This window comes from Epinephelus lanceolatus, chromosome 1 (assembly GCF_041903045.1).
Source record: "Epinephelus lanceolatus isolate andai-2023 chromosome 1, ASM4190304v1, whole genome shotgun sequence".
In the NCBI taxonomy this organism is placed as follows: Eukaryota; Metazoa; Chordata; class Actinopteri; order Perciformes; family Serranidae; genus Epinephelus; species Epinephelus lanceolatus.
This window is the reverse complement of record NC_135734.1, coordinates 27,868,373-27,875,687: the sequence shown is the minus strand read 5'-3', so window position 1 is coordinate 27,875,687 and position 7,315 is coordinate 27,868,373.

Here is a 7,315-nt window from a genome sequence, read left to right as displayed (position 1 = left end):
GTTTATAACACACTAGTCCTTACCCATTGAGTACAGCATACCACACCATGACTTAGTCATACCAAAAATGACAAAAAAAACAAACCCAACAACATTCGGCCACAGGGGGAGCCACAGCGATCGGTCACATTTTAGCCATTTTTAAGCATTTTTCTGTTGTTATAGTGCCACCCAGTTGCTAATTAGAGTTAAATTTCTCCAGTCACCTTGAGGCGTCCTGTTCTACATATCCACCAAGTTTAGCAATAATCGATATGGCGAAGGCCTAGATAAGAAATTAGCTCTCTAGCGCCCCCATTTTGTTTGATGGGGTCAATAATGGAGGGGTCCCCTCAGATTATGTGTGGTCATATGCCTACAAAGTTGCGTGGTGATCGGTGAAACCCTTGAGATGTTATACACCTTTATGTGATGAGCCACGCCCTCCACAATATTCATTGCCTTATAGAAGCTCAGTTTTAGTAAGTTTTCCAACTTTTGCCAAGAGGGAACTTTAGATATTGGTCCCTAGATTATGTTCACCGAGTTTCATGCAGATCGGTCAAACTTCCTAAGAAGAGATTGATTTTAAGTGTTTTTCAAAAAATTCAAAATGGTGGAAAATCTATATAACCGCAAGTTATGGGTTCTTGAGGCAAATTTGTTCCTCGTGAGGAGAGGCATCTCTGTGCAAAGTTTCATGTCTCTACGGCATACGGGGCATGAGATATGGCCATTCAATGTTTGCAATTTCAATCGGTTACTATAGCGCCCCCTTTGGCCAATTGATGTAATATTGCTTCATTCGCATCCTCCCATGACCCTCTACCACTGTGCCAAATTTCACATGGATTGACCAAGTCAGTGAGGAGAAAAACGTGGAACAGACACACAGAGTTTTCGTCATTATTAAATCGTAAGATAAGACTACTGTATGAGGTAGGTGTACTCAGATATAAGTGTAGTTGGTAACATATAAAACTGTCACTACATCCTTACATTAGTACATGAGACAGTCTGTGAAAAAAAAAAAAAAGTTCCTCCTCATGGTGCTTCTGATGGCATTTGCTAGAATTAACTGCAGCTTAAGAGAAACAATCAATCAGAGCCGAGGAGTCTGTAACACAGCTGTCAATCATGCCAATCGCTGCTTGTGAACTGTGTTTAAACTGTCAAACTAAGCAGCGCTGATCAAATATGAATCAGGATTCTGTTACTGCATTGCCTATTTCTTATCTCAGATGTTTTCAGAAACACAATTTAGTGTACTGTTTAGCTGTAAAATGAGAAAGTTGAGCCACAAAGAAGCACCACCCACCAGCCGGGGCAAACATTCTTATTTTACAGCTAAACAGTACACTAAAATATATTTATGAAAACATCTGAGACGAGAATTAGTCAATGCAGTTACAGAATCTCGATTCATATTTGATCACCGCTGTCTAGTTTGACAGTTTGATTACAGTACATGAGCAGTGACTGATGTGACTGACACCTGCGTTGGAGACCCCTCGGCTCTGATTGGTTGTTTCCCTTCAGCTGTGGTACATTCGAGCAAATGCCATCAGAAGCACTATGAATAGAAGGGACATGATGGTCTCATGTACTACTGTGTGGGCATGGTGACAGTTTCAGCAAATGTGGCAGATATTTTTCATAAAAGTTGTCAGAAGGCTGCTGTACAGAAAATGAATGTCAATATAGTGAAACAGCTGTAAAAATATGAAATATGTCTTTATAGGACAAGTTGTGGACAATTAATGGACATTAATAAACACCTAAAGGTCCTTAAATCTGCGTTCAATGACAAACAATGACATAGTGTATTATAAAACATGTATTATACAACAGTTAGTTCCGGCCCTGCCATCTGATTGGTCGAGAGACAGTAAAACCGTGACGATATTGGAGTACAACATCACGGTTATTTCACTGTGTATGTATCACTCCGCCTCACAGCTGATTGCAATCAACAATCAAATCAAAACTGACGGTTAGTGTCAGTTAGGTCAGCAGGTGTGTTGTAGGCTAATTAATTCATCCACTGTCAAACGGCCAAAAATTTGGATTTATTTCCTAAAATAAGTTTTGAATTGAACTATGAATGGTCATCAGAGGAAGATGAGGGAGAGGAGAAGCTGAATCCATCTGAGCACACATCCAGGTTTGTCAGTGTTTCATCAGCGGAGCTCAATGACTTGGAGAAAAGCAACATACTGTCAGATCAGAAGGCAGAGTCGGCTGTGCCTGTGAAGCGACAGTCCACCATGCAGTCACCAGAGACTTATTTCACCGGCTGCACAATTAATGGAAATGTGCAGATAAATGTGTATAAAGAGTAAGTGCCTGGCGCGCCATGTCTGCGTTACATAGCAACGTTGACAGCGGAGTCCTGAGGGAACTATTTTTGTTGGCGGAAGACAAATAAAATGCTTAAATTATCTATTTTGTCCTCATTTTTCAACATTTCTTAATCAGCCTTGCTTATTTAACTGTTGAACTGTTGTATAAAAGCAATATCACACTCGAGCTCGTGATGTTGTACTGCGGCCTCGTGCCTACGACCAAATCACAGCCGTGACGATATCACAGTACAACATCACGAGCTCGAGTGTGATATTGCTTAATTACATGTTTGCATACTGCTCATAAATGCTTAATAGTGTTACACAAATGTCTGTATATTTGACACTGTTTGCCATATTCTGTTACTGTAACGCCACATGATACTGCACACTTGTGAAGTAGAGAGTGATGTTAGAAGTTTTTTCTTTGGGAACAAGACTAATTTCACCAGGTATTATTACAACTGATCTAGACTTAGAGTCATGACATATCATCCCAAAGAATTTTTTGTAATTACCGAGGAATAACTCAGGCTCTGCAGCCACATATTGGTCTGATTATAGAGCATGAAGGAACAGACAGGTGATGAGTGCGGGGTACTTAATCTATTTTTGTACTAATTAGTTTGCAGCAAGTCTGCAGCAAAGACATTGCACAGTCATTGCAGTTTGTATGAAACTGTGCCGCACAAATAAAGTTGAACTTGAACTTCACACGGTCTGCAGAGCGAAGGGAGCCCGTGTCGATCCTGAACTATTTTGTTATAATTTGGGTCATGTGTTGGAAGAAGATCTGTAAACACTATGATCTCATTTGGTGCTTTCACAAGTGTTAAGTGTGTCTCAGTATCAACGCAATGATTTCAAATAAATATGAACAAATATACATTACATGGCAGCTACCGACAAAAGATTTGCGAAGTGTAGAATTTAACGAGGTACTAATAAAGATTTAAAAAGTGGCTGTAATTGATCTGGACACACTATATCATAGTAAGAAGTGAAAACTCGTTGTTGCCATGTTGACACTTTCTGGCCGCTGATATTAGCATACATGACTCGGGGAGGCTGTCTGCAGGGTGAGGAGTCGGGTTTCCATTAATCCCCTACTGACTTCATTTTCACTATTTTTGACTCATATTTGGCTGTGAAATCTCAAGCTACTCTTGTGAATCTACAGAGTGACAGATACTTAGGGGCTCCGATGTCTGGTTTTGGTGGTGGTTTATGGGGGTGTGATGATCCTGGAGCTCAGACTGATGACAGACGTGACCGTCCTAAATGGGGTCGTCTGGCTGGGTCAAAGGGCCTCAGCTTTCTAGGGACGGTGTCTGAAACCTGATATTGTGAACATTATCACACTGTCGGTGCCACATCACACAGAGATACATCAGCATAATGCAAAGTGTTCATCTCCTCTGACGTACGTATTATGTATAACACATATTGACTCATGCAGCAATCTGCAGGGTGTTTCTCAGCTGATTATGATTCAAGATAAAACATCAGTGTTTACAGAAAGCAGGGATGTAAACAGACAGACTGCAGTACAGCATCTGTTTCATTTATGCAGGACAAATAAATGCAATGTATCATTAAGTGAGACATGGTCAGCCATGCCATTAACCTTTTCTGTATTTCCAGGGGTGCAGGTTTCGTTTCAATATTGGAGGGGGGCACATATGATAGGGAGGGAGGGTTGGGGGTCCTCCACCAGAACATTTTAAGCATCAAACACTTAATTTCCTACATTCTGGTGATTTTTGTGCACCAGTATGTGCCTTTTCTGCATCACTTTGTGGCATCAATATCTTTAATTTTATCAAAATAAAAGTCATCTGCTACTTTCATGTTTGATTGTATTTGTGTTTGCAAACTTGCTCGCCTCAAATTGCCACTTAAGGGACAAATAAAAGTATTTTGAACTGAATCTATGTCTTAATTTATTCCTAGATAATTGATGGTGGGTTATTAACACGCAAATGCAAAATAAACAAAAACAAAACCAGCAACTTAATTTAAAAGGAGAAGATTGCGTAGCACTGTGATTCATACTGTATTTGAATAAAAAACTGTGATTATTTATTTCATTAAGTACTTGATGAATCCTGAAGGTTGCATATTTTTGAGATCAAGAGGTTTTTCCATTTCAAAGTTTATTGTTTAAAGGTCCAGCTCATTCTAAGGTAACAAAAACACAATGACTCTCACTTTCAGGTGATTATACATTAAAGAAAACATATATATGAATCTTATTTACCATTTCTGCTGACACATGCCCCTAAATCCTACACAGTGGACCTTTAACACTAAACAACTATATTTTGTGACTTGTTTATCATTTAGCAGGGCTACATCTTACTGACAAACCTCTTCAGAAGAGCTTTAGATCAGAAAAATAACAAAACTGTCTCTAACTAAACAAATAACCATATTGATGATCTAGTAGCACAAACTATGAGGGAAAACTTGAAATTAAGCATGTATGAATTAATCTTTCAGTTTAAATTTTACATTTAAAGCCTAATGTTTTCAGTTTGACCCTTCTGAGCATCACAGTGTGCTCACATAAACAAAAAATATCTACTGATAGATTATATTTTGTTTTTAAAAATGACTTTTCCCTTCATCTACATCATCCTGATACACTGGAGCAAATTTAAATGTTTAGAATTTTTGTCACTTTCACTGTCCAGGGCATCAGATTACACCTTAGCATGTCTGGCTGTGTAACTGGCGAGTGGAGGGGCTCAGTCGTTCACCCTCTGTGCTGCTGAAAGTCAAAGGTGTAAGGGTTTGCTGTTGACAACTCAACCGTCAGTCTCCAACATAAGAAATGGTTTTGACCCCTCTGTATCACCTGTTCCCGTGGCTCTCGTGACTCAGCTCCCAGCTCTAGAGGTCCTTCATGTCACGCTTCATAAAGTGTCCTAGTTTATTAGTCGGTAAAATCTATTACTGTCTATTACAGCTCTATTGACTCCAATGTGAAGTCTTCAGTGAACAGGTGATTAGGTTTATGTCTCCAGGTCTTTCAGGGCAGGCACTTATGTTTGTCTCAAGGGCGCGGATGTATTTATAAACTCTTTCTTTAAATGGTCTTGTACTGTGTGCTCTGACAGATGAACTGAAGACAAGGCCAGGCTTGCAGCTTGACCTTCCCTTAAGGCAAGTGTTTGTTCCCCCTACGCAGCAAGAAGGGGATTATGTTATATGATGTGTAGTAGTTTGCATTCTTTCCTATGACACTGAACTGACAAAGACAGGGAGAAGGCATTAGGAGCTAAATACTGAGGACTTCACACCCTTCAAAAGAGGCATATACATTCAATAAAAATGTGAAACTTGATCTCATATGCCCCCGGGTGTGCTTATTTGGAAGAAATACAAATATAGCTGTCTCCTCAGCAATGTTCTCACAGCTCAGCCACTTGTCACTGTCTCAAGTCTTATTGTGGAACAACCTTTGATATAAAACACTCACTTCCTTGGTGGTCTCAGTCTCAGATATGACAAACTCATACTCATGCTTATATCAATATGTCACAGTCTTAAAGGGACAGTCCACCTCAGAATCAAAACTACATATTTTCCCTTTCACCTATAGTGCTATTTATCAGCCAAGATTATTTTGGTGTGAGTTGCAGAGTGTTGGAGATACCAGCCGTAGATTGCATTTAGCTTGTGGTGCTCTGCTTTTTTGGCACTTTGAGCACCACAAGCTGAGTGCCATCGAGATCCATTATATTCAAGAGAATGCAGACGTCTCTATTGCTGATATCTCCAACAATCTGCAACTCACGCTTAAACGATTTAGATTAATAAATAGCACTACAGGTAAAAGTAAAAGTATGCGTTTTTGATTTCGGGGTGAACTGTCCCTTATAAACCTATAGTGTTTATTTACTGTATGTCAGATCCTACTGTATCATCTTTCTAGCAGCACTACCTGTCTGCACTGATAACAGATAAACTAAATGTTAAAGGGTTACTAGTTGATGAGACCACTGCAACCTCTTTTATGCAAACTTTTATGATTGTTCAACAAGCTTTATGTCTCAGGTAAAACTCAAAAGAATGAGGACTGACAATACTCCAAGGGAATAACCATGTATGACACACAGGATGTTAAGTAGTGAAAACCCTTCATTTCATCTAGTATGATAGATATAGTTTTATACTTTAATATCAACAATATAGCTTGACAGAGTGAATCAGATAACCAGTTTGGAACATCTGTTTTTGGCGAAGTCATTTAAATCCCTGACAAATCACAGTACTTCATCACACTGCTGCAAAACCCTGTAGATGCAGTATTACCACAGAGCAGTCTTGCGCACTGATTTGCAGACGTGCCCACAATGCAACAATACAATCAGAGATGTTAAAGATGTAGCTACGTGGGTGTAAATGGTGAGGCAAAATATCTGATGGTAGACAAATGTATATTCTCATGATGTATTTTGACATTCTTGACACTGGTCAAGTGTCAAGTAAGGTTGGAATTTCATTATGCTACATTTGCTACTTAGTAAAGAGCAGAATGATTTATTTCTTTATTCTATTTCATCTATACTTTGTAAAGATTACTAATAAACTGATTTATAGTGATTGCTACCCAACCTCAGCAGAGGCGGCCCTGCGTCCAGACACTTTGAGGAATCACTGAGGAGTATTGTGGTTCACTAATAGGTCTATTTTCATCACAACTTGACACGGTGCAACATATGTTTTGGGGCACATAAAAAAGCTGTAGGGTCACTGGACTGTCAGTAACATTATCACCACGAGGCAAAGATTTGCAGTTATCGTAACCTGGAGAACTTTAACGTGGTAACAGTTGACAGTTGACAATGCGGTTATTTTGAATGATCAAGCTGCACATACCCTGCTCAGACTTAGACACAAAATACACCACTCGAAATCAGTTTACTTTGAGTTCTATCATTGCTTATTAGATTTATGCACTCCTGATAAAAGTTTCATAATTT